This window comes from Egretta garzetta, unplaced genomic scaffold (assembly GCF_000687185.1).
Source record: "Egretta garzetta isolate BGI_Z169 unplaced genomic scaffold, ASM68718v1 scaffold271, whole genome shotgun sequence".
In the NCBI taxonomy this organism is placed as follows: Eukaryota; Metazoa; Chordata; class Aves; order Pelecaniformes; family Ardeidae; genus Egretta; species Egretta garzetta.
Window position 1 is genome coordinate 6,360,556 of NW_009258669.1, and position 10,645 is coordinate 6,371,200.

General features: G+C 41.7%; 1 pseudogene; it reads right to left on the bottom strand.

Annotated features, from left to right (window-relative positions):
• Positions 1-1,452: 1,452 nt before the first annotated feature.
• On the bottom strand, positions 1,453-4,085 carry LOC118451647 (annotated as a pseudogene).
• Positions 4,086-10,645: the final 6,560 nt, after the last annotated feature.

Consider the following 10,645-nt stretch of genomic DNA (forward strand, 5'->3'; position numbering starts at 1 on the left):
GCCCGAGGCTCTTAAATAATGTACCATTCTGTTCTATCTATAGGGACTATCTGGTGAAGCCTAACAGCAATCGAATAAGATAAGGAACAAAACACAATTGCCAAAATTGCTCCTATATGAGGGTGTTCTGGACGCTGGCAGAACTTGAGAGTGAAATTATGTGACATGTATAAAATAGATTTCACGTCTTCTGCTCTCATAAAATGTCTTAATAATCTTTTCAAAAGCAAGCTGTGCAGAAAAGGGTACTGACTCCCTGTGGGCTGACAAGCTTGCTGCGAATTTTAGCTTATGGTGTGCCCCATCAACATAAGATAACAAACGTTCCTTTTTTGATTGTTTCATGGCACTGTTCAGATTAAGGAACTCTTTTTGTACTCATGTATTCTGTATTAGTTTAAGTGCAGTTACTAACAAAGAAATCTGTCCTGCAACTCAGCAAGGGTAGCATTTCACTGGCTGCTGCTTTCAGCAGCTTAGCCACTGCTGAGTTTTAATATGCCCTAAACCCATATTAACCGAGGTGTCATCACTGTAAGAAAATTACTGTGCTCTACCCACAGCTTTTATATGGAAAACGATACATCTTTTATTCTAGAACAGGCGTAGGGACTTGATAAGAAGTACCGATCTAGGAGAGACTGAAAAAAGAAGGGCCACAGGACACCTTACAAACAGGCTGTGAAGCTTCCAAGAGACCCATGAACGGATGCTCTAGCTTAATTTTTTCCTGGTTACCTACACTGGTTGAATTGAACTGATTAAAGTAACGTCTATGTGGTGTAGATTTCATGTATGAATTTCTCTGTCTTCTGTCTTCAGAGGCCCTGTTCAAACACGTTACAAAGAATGGTGGCCCAGCGTGGACATTAGAGGACTGCAGTAGATATATTTATGTTGCTTTTTGGTCTGAGGTTGTATAGGTTAGCTACTTTGATCTGCTTTCAGAGCACTGAAGCTGGATGAGGTCAGAAAGTAATTAAAACCCATGCCATGGTGCAGTAACCCAAGGGAAGTACACAGAGTCTGCTGTTTTGTTTTCATTTAAAAGTCAGGACAATTTTGATTGGAGTCGGAGATCACAGGTACCCTGTTTTAACACTCCTAGAAAAGGAAATACTGCTGGAAATGGGACCAAGGGAGTCTTTAACTTCCCAGACACAGAATCAGTAAGCGGTGGAACTCATGTGTACTGAGGTTTATTTTAATTGATGGTGCTCTGCTCAGTAATGAATCAAACCAATAACAGATGCTGTCAGGCTTTGGTAAACATGGACACAAGAGTTGTAGGGAGTATCCGTGTGCTGACAGGTCACACCACTCTGCGTAAGGCAGGAGAATAGAAGGGTAAATTAAGTAGCTCTGTTACATTCCTATGAACACCAATACTTTTTTTTTTTTAACGCGAGAGTTTTCTTGAACTCTGAACATGCCAAAGCTGTTGAATTGTTTGTAATACGAGTGGTGAGACACCAGATGAGTAGGGCTGATACAGGAAAAAGCGTTCACCTTGAAGGAATAGAAACACTGCTGTCTCAAAAAGCAGGACTCTGATGACCCTTCAGAGCGAAGCTGGGTGGTGCAGTTGGCTAACATATGAGCCCTTGTCTGCTGAGGAACGTTTTAAAACGCCGCCCTCCCCTGCGGACCTTGGCTGTGTGTCAGCCCTCCTCCCAGTACTCCAGCATCCATTCTCTCCTCCCAAATCGCAGTGGGATGCAAGACCTGAGAACGGGATGAGAGCCCCAAACCGCTGAAGTGCTAGTCAGTGCCCTATTAAAGCCAACAACAAATTAACATTCAAACCCTTCCCCAGGTAAACCAAAGGGAAGCACAAAGGTTACACTTGCGCAGCTGCAGGCAGGTGCAATAAGAAATGCCAGTGCTACAGCCCACTCTCCTTCCTGTCTTCAGGAAGGAGAAGAATCAGCTTTGGCTCTGTCAACAATGTTATCTCAATTACAAATATAGGAAGAAGAGAAACACCTTTCAAAGACAGCGAGTGACATATATCCTTGGTTGTTGGGTTTTTAAAATTGTTTTAAACACAACTTTGAAATCTTCTGTGGATATATTTAAAATACAATGAGAATACCAGGTGGCTTTATAAAATTACAACTTCCAAACACTCTTCTGAGAAACCTTAAAAGTTACACACCAGCAATACTCTACCTTTTTCACTTTTCAGAATTGTTCAATGTAAAACATGGTACTTTTTTTCCTGGGGAGTCAAACCAACATGACCTGTTGACAAGTCTCTTTGGTAGCGTTAAGTGTCAATGGTGGTGGTGGTCTTTGTAGGTGGTCTAGGAAGGATGTCCTCAGAGAAGGCAGTTAACTAGAGGCTGCTGCTTGTTCTCCTTGACCAAGGCTAGTTACAGTTCCCACGTGAGAGGTGTTACTGCTAGTATCCACTATGATTAGACTCTCATCAGCTGCTGTTTCTTGAAGCCAAACATCAGCATTTCTAATGTCCCCATCTAAGTCCCTTCTGCTAGTAGTAATACTGTAATTTTTGGCTGCTCCTCCAGTTTCCTTGCTGACTCTGTAAGAATCTTTACATCCTATCATTCCCAGAAAAGAAGATGGAAACTTGTTCTCCCTTCCATTTATCTGAGTTGTGTTTATCTAAGCAATGCTGCTGTCACACTCGGTACTCTGGCTCCTTGTCACTACCACTGTCAGTTTTAATTGCCACTGGAGATAAATGTGCTGCATCATTCGTGTGATCTTTCCAGAGCTGCTTCTTTTGCTTTTTCTTTTTAGGAGGCCTCGTTGTGTCCATTACTTTTCCTTCACAGACTATCTCTGCACTTGGACTCCTCATTCTTTTTTTCTCATGGTTTGTTTCACTACTTGCTGGATAGCCTGAAAGGCTGTCTTCACCTGTGTAGCAATCACTGAATTCTGGTTAAGTTTTCTCAGGTGGCACGTTTTGTACTTTTTCCACCAGGCTTTTCGCTTTTCCTTCTGTTCATCCCTCAAGAAGGGGTCCTTGATCTGTTGCTTGATCAGCGTCTTGACCTGCTTCTTTTGTAAGAGCAGTAGCATCTGCTGTGGGGTCCCCTCTGGCTCTACAGACCTCTCCTTTCAATGAAGGACTGTATAAATATCATGTATTCTGGACTAGTAGATAGCCATGAATCATGAACATTATTAGACTGAACCCTGTTCCTGCAGGAGGACTCATAGCCATCTCCAACCATCTTACAGGTATAAAAAGCAGAATGCTGCTGGTACTTACTTCGCTCATTTTCTCTTATATAATAATCACTGTCTCTGCTTCTTGATCTCCTTTTGCTATGGCCTTTGCTACATGATCATGACCTGCTTACTTCTCTGAATGTAGTGATTTTATGACTTAGAGAGCTTCTCTGGCTTTTCGGAGAGATCACAGAATCACAGCATAGTTGAGGTTAGAAGGGACTTACACTTGGTGGAAGAGGATCAGATCAGGGAACACTTAAGCAAACTGAACATACATAAGTCCATGGGCCCTGGTGAGATGCACCCACAAGTGCTGCAGGAGCTGGCAGATGTTACTGCAAGACCACTCTCAGCAATCTTTGATCTATCATGACAACTGGAGGAAGAACCTGAGAACAGGAGGAAAGACAACGGCACTCCTATCTTCAAGAAGGGCAAGAAGGAGGACCTAAGGACTACAGGTCATCAGCCTCACCATGATCACAGGAAAGATGATAGAGTAGCTAGTCCTGGAAACCATTTTCAGGCACATGAACAAGAAGAATGTCATCAAGAGTAGTCAGCGTGGCTTCACCCAGAGGAAGTCATGCTTGACCAACTCATAAACTTCACAATGAAATTACTGTCCTCGTAGATGATGGGAGAGCAGTGGATATCATCTACCTGGACAGGATTTGACACTGTTGCCTCTCATACTTCTGCTCTGCATTGCCAGGAGGAATCTGAGCTCACCTTTCTCCTACCACCCATAAGAGAGCTGAAGACAGCAATGGCTTCTGCCTCTCCACCCCATCATTAGCCTTCTCTGGGAAGAAACCAACCTACCTCTTGTTTAGGAGCATCACTTTGCAGATCATGAATGCCAGCTCCCTAGCCATCTAAATATGTCCTAACTTTTATAGGATGTCTTTTTCTTTTACAATGTGTAGAACCTGAACTGACTTTTAAAACAAATTATTTCTTGGGGGCTTGGGGTTTATTTTAAATAGGATATTGTGGAAAAATCACATATGTCTGCAAGCATGTTTAATCTACACCAGTACTATATACATATTTTGCTGATATAGAAGATACTGTGAAAGCCAATGAATATTGCAGCACTGCTGATGTCCTTTGTAGGAATGGCGCTTAGGAATGTAAATGGAATTCTTAATGCATGTATACATTTTTTTATACTCAGAAATCGAACTTCTAGATTTTTCTCTAAGTGTTCATGAAGGGTAGGAGGCAATTCTTTTCTTACAAGCTGTATCACTTCAAACGTCTAATACAGCATAGCTGACAGTGAATTGTTAATGAACACTAAACTGCATCAAAAGTAGTAGAGATGCAGGCCATTTCTATACAGATTTTTTTCCAACTCACATCAGCATTTTATTATAGCGGGTCATAGTGTTTGTAAAATATTCCACAAAGTATATTTAAGTAAGTAGAGCAAATTTATGCCATACACCTTTTCCCTAAAGCACTTGAGGTAGCTTTTTCATTAGGTTGTTTTAAATAGTAACCTGAACATCTTCTGGGCCTGTCGTGTCACTGCAGTTACAGAGCATGCTTTACTTCAAAACAGACACACTGTACAGAGACCTTGAGTTCATACAGTGCCTGATTTCTATCTTAGTCACAACTTGGCACAGGAAAATACCATGCGCCTGTGGCAACCTGAGGGGCCATACATTCAAATGCATCCAGGGCCTTTGCCCGCTGCCAAGGAGGAATAGGGTTCTGGACTTTATATGAGCCCCAGGGGTTCCTTATCAATTAAAAGATGATACCAAATTGGGTGGTAATGTTGATCTGCTCGAGGGAGGAAGGCTCTGCAGAGGGACTTGGACAGGCTGGATCAATGGGCCAAGGCCAACTGTCTGAGGTTCAACAAGGCCAAGTGCCGCGTCCTGCACTTGGGTCACAACAACCCCATGCAGCGCTACAGGCTTGGGGATGAGTGGCTGGAAAGCTCCCTGGAGGAAAAAGACCTGGGGGCGCTGGTTGACAGCCGGCTGAATATGAGCCAGCAGTGTGCCCAGGTGGCCAAGAAAGTGAAGAAACACGGTCGCTCCCTCTGCACCGTATGCTGAGTCAAGGCTGCTGCTTTCGAAGAGAGATAGCATCTCTCATTTCCTAGAGACGGAAATTTAATTAATGGCTGCAAACATCTTAGATGACAGCTATATTTACGCCCCGGTGTACAACGAGAATTAGTAGCTACTGTAGGGACTGGGAGGTGCGCTTTGAGGGGAGACCTGATCGCCCTCTACCAACTGCCTGACAGGAGGCTGCAGCGAGGTGGGGGTCGGCCTCTTCTCCCTGGTAACGGGCGATAGGATGAGGGGGAATGGTCTGAAGTTGCGCCAGGGCAGGTTTAGGTTGGACATTAGGAAAAACTTCTTCACAGAAAGGGTTGTCAAGCATTGGAATGGACTGCCCAGGGAAGTGGTGGAGTCCCCATCCCTGGAGGTATTTAAAAGACAGGCAGACAAGGTGCTTAGGGACATGGTTTAGTGGTGGGATGGCAGGGGTAGGTTAACAGTTGGACTTGATGATCTTAAAGGTCTTTTCCAACCTAAACAATTCTATGATGCTGTGATTTTAAAAAGGTAAACAGTTGATGTTTTGAGGAAGGTATTACACTTAGATTTCTTAGAGAAGTGAGTAGTACAGGTGAGATTTGCTGAACTTGTCTAATATTTTACTGTAGACTACTTCTAAAAAGAAATTGCTTGAAGGAGTACATTTGTGTTGTTCCTTTAATGGAAAAATAAATTGGGGGCCTCTCATGAAATCTGCTCTCTGTGTCCAAGTTAGTCTCTCTCCATACTTCTGGGAGAATCAGAGAACTTTAATACCCAGTGAAGGCAGAAGTGAAGGAATTCACTATTTTATTATCTATATATGTTAACTTGAACTATTTATGTCTTTTCTCAATCGTTCTTCCGCAGCTTGCATGTAGTCATCATTAAAGTAATCACGCAGATTTTTATGGTACAGATTATACACATTAATTATGGTTTAGCAGGTATTTTACTTGTGGTTTTGTCCATCCGTGTCCCCCCGCCCCCCCCAATTCTTACAGTATCAAGAAAACTGCCATGCTGCACAATCTCTTTTCGAGCTTCTGTTTACTACCAGAGTGTCTTCAGGTGGAGCTATTGCCTTATCTTTCTATGTTAGCAAACCCAAAGAGAAACCAAGGTAAGATCAGTGTAACTCTTGTATTTAGATATTTTTTTTAATCAGTAAGCATAATGATACATTTTTATTACCTAAAATGCCAATACTATCTATCCTTTTGCCTAACTAAAAGAACCATATAAAGTATACATGTATAGCTGGTACATAAATATGCTTCTAGTCACATAGACAAGACTCGAGCTCTCCTGTAGGTTTGAAACGCCACCAAAAACATCTTTTAAACTTATTTAACTGGAAGAATTAAACAAGCATCCATCTTGCCAGAAGCAAGGCACATGTGATGCTTTATAAATATTTAAGTCAGGGTCCTTGCGTTGCAGTATTTTAAATCCTTCTTCCCATTTTTTTACTGCATGGATTTTAGGTATCAGTGCATTTAATTTCATCATGTTATTGCCCTGTCATTCAACCTCATAAAATCCTGGCACAGTTCTTCTGACAGCCCACATCTTTTCTAGCCTGTCTAACTTCGCATCATCAGCAAAGTTTCTAGTCTCACTCTTGGCCCCCTTTTTTCACAGAGTTACATTTAGGAATGTGCTGGATAGCACTGATCTCTGCAGAACTGTATTGGCAACCTTCCTTCACTGCAGGCGTTAATTATTAACTTATACTCCCCTCCCCCATTTCCTAGGTGTTAATTATTTATCAGACTTTACTATTAAGTTGTTATTTTAGGCTTAAGGCTTCTTTTAAGGAGTAAGGTTTCTTTTAAAAGCCTTTGAGGGACTCGGTGAGAAGCCTTTTGGAAATCACATAGACTCTTAACTAGATCTTTATTGTTTACTGATCCCTTTAAAGTAACATCAACAGACTCAGAAGGCTTTAAAAAGTCTTTCTCAGATAAACAAACAAAACCAAAGTTTGCAGCGCATTTAAAAAACTTCTGTAACATGAGGCAATCCAGTAGCAGGCGGTTACTGTGTATGGTACGTAATCCAAAAACCACTATTCAGACAGCTAGGTCACCTGTGCTATGTTAATTACTTCTAATAAAAGGCCTTATGACTTAACGGAGGCTTTAGGATCTGGATTAATTAATTTTGTGGGCCATGTAATGGTTACATAATAAATACACAGTTGACAGACAGTAGGGATTTATTATTCTGTGGATGCAATCTTTAAATATGTTATGGTAATGTGATAAACACTTCAAATACATATAAACTGGTTTAGTACCCAAAATAATGCAGATATGTACAGGACCACTTAACTAAACATATGAATTTTCCAGTGTCTTCCTTTAATTCTATGTGCATTGTGATCTACCCAATACAATGCTGATTATTTTTCTCAGCTTAGGTCGCTTTTATACAAGATGTGGGGAAGCTACGTAGCACTGAAAAGATATTTTGGGAGGTAAACCTGACACACACTTTAAGACCACCTTCTTTCTTAATAAATTAAGGAAAAGAACCCTTTCATACAGAAACATCTTTAGTGTACATCTGTAACATGACATTTTCCCTCGCTTGCAGCCTTATAATTTTATATTTTGGCTCTCAAAACTTTTTTTCAGTTAAAATCTACTTAGAATGACAATGTTAGTGGCAACGTTTTAACTACAATCTTGTTTTCAATCTTCGTTTAGCTTTCTCTTCCACTATATCAAACATTAGTTCTCTGACCTAGCCTGTTTGTCCAGTGCACAATCTGGGTAAAATCTTTGGTTCTGCAAACAAAAAGGTTTAAGTGAGTAAAATCGAGCAGATACAAAGGGTGTGGTGCACTTTGCCCATTGTTTATCATGACACAAAACATTCATCTGGAATTGTGACAGAACATTCTCTATTTACATGTAGTGTTAGCGAGGGGTGTAATAAAGAAGGCATAGTGGGAAATTATTCTTCTTTCCTTTGAAGCGGTTGTATACCTACAGAACTACAAAAATGTTTTAACAAGCACTTCTTTGGAAATTAGCAGCACTGATTTCTACTTTGTGGATTTTTTGCCTGTCAGACTACTTGGAGTACAACTTTGTCTAGAATGAAGTTTTTTACAAAACTACAGCTACTAAGTGCCTCTGTCTTAGATGTCAGAATACTGAAAAAATACTGATTTTGTTGAGTTGTGAGACTGTCGTGCTCTCCTTGTAGAGCGTGTAGTGCTAGTGGGGTGACACAGCACGACATGCGACTTTAGTGAGCCTTCTGAACCATAGGGATCATTTATACCAGTAGAGCCTCAGCTACATTTGTATAGCCTTGGTATCTCTGAAAACGAAAAAGGGACTTAATTGTGATGGTCTTTTCTAATAAAGGATTGTGACTGCAGTTAACTGAAGTAAGACTTAACTTTTCCTTTTCTTAGCCAAGAGACAGAGTTTGCCAGGGCATCTGACAAAATATTCCATATTTATCACTGTACTACTTGCCGTCTGAGTTTAACTGTGAAATACTGGCCTGTAAGATTCACGCTGTGTTACCCAAGAACCTCTGTGTTCCCCAGTAGGTACATTAAATGCCATTTTGGTTGCTAGTCAGGAAGAAAGGAAGGTATCCCAAACCAGTGTGTTTCTTTGCAATCTCCCTAGCCTAAGCCAAAATATTTGTGGCTTTACGAATTAACTGTAGACTTCCTTACGCCATTAGTTTTGTCTGCAGGATACATTTAAATACTGCTAAACCTTTTTGTATCTGCATTAATAAGTTGGGTGTGTACCATTTTAAGCTTTATCTGAGAGGATCTTCAGTTATGTAGCGTTGAGTTCTGGGCACAAATACCTATCATCAGAAGACATGAGGAGAGCCGTAAAACATAATACTGACGGCAGTGATGTAAGGCAAGAACGTGTAAGGCTTGAATTAATGGTGGTGAATAGAGGTATTTACTGCCAGTAAATTTGAAAGAGGTTATTACTGCCAGACAAGTTGGGCATCAGTGAAGGGCGGAGACTTGCACAGTGGATGGGCAGTCCTTTATACTGCAGTTTCTGTGCCGAGAGAGCAGGAAACATTTTTTTCTGTGGTAATTTATGGCTGGTATGATAATTTTACAGGTTAAAGTTTGAAACACTTGCTGATAAAGATTGTGGCATGCAAGAACTATTTCTTAGCTCAGAGGGAGACCCTGCTGATGTGAATGCCACAGAGATGGCTGTGAAGATGTGAAAAGCAGAATGAATCCTTCTTACTTCCAGCCAATGCAGTGGAAATGAACTGCCTTGCGGTCGGCCTCTGCCTGCTGCAGCTCAGGCAAATAAGGAGGAAGACGAATTAAAAATAGAGGAATGGGATAGTGACGGAATATAACAAAATATCAACCACTAACTCATCAGAATAGACTAATACACTACAAAGACCTTCGCTAAAGAGGGCATAGTCTGCATGGAAGCACTCCTTTAGCTATGTGAGTGGGCTAGAAGGCCAAGCCAGCATGAAGACAAGTTTCCTCAGCCTCCCTTTAGTTTTGCGGGATCAGACCTGAGCTGAATACTAAATCACAAGCCATTCCCTGCTTCTTCCGAGCCATGAGAGTAACCTGTCTTTATAAAAAGAGGCGACAATAAATGAAGACTAATAGAGACTGTAGACAGGCAGTGCCACTCTTGTACAAACTGGATCCCCTTGGCCCCCTCCCAGTACTACTTGGCAGCTGGAGCTCAAAGCTCCCTGAGGCTGAGGACGGCAGGGAGCATGCTGATGTTTGGTTTGTATGGTACAGGCAGCCCTGCAAGGAGCAGGGAGTTGGACACGATGATCCTTATGGGTCCCTTCTAACTCGAGGTTGTCTTCTGTGATTTTTGTATTTGACACACTTGTATTTACTTTGCATTTGTACAGCACGTTTTCTGGAGTCTACATTTGATAAGTCGTCAGCATCTGTAGGTTTTATTAAAATGTATACCTTCAAAAAAAGTGCTGTCTGGAAGTCTGAACCTTCGGAAAGAAGGAACTGTAGCGTACACGTAAAAAGTCTGATACGCCATACTGACGATGCAAGTAGAACTCCTGCTGTACCGATGCCGTTTTGTACTCTGCCACAGGTATTTTATCTGAGCACAAAACAGAAATAAAGCATTAAAAAACATAAACTGAACACCCGTTGTATGGCAGATTATTACAGACTCCATTTTTGAAAACGCTTCCCCAGTTTATCGGGGGGGAACCTAACGATCAGGCAGAGGTCTCCTGTCCCTTGCTCCCTGCACAAGTCCGCGGCGTCGCAGGCCGGTTTTCTCCTGAAAGCGCCGCTGCGCGGGGGGCGAGCGGCCCCGCGTTCGGTAACCGACCCGAGAAACGGGGCG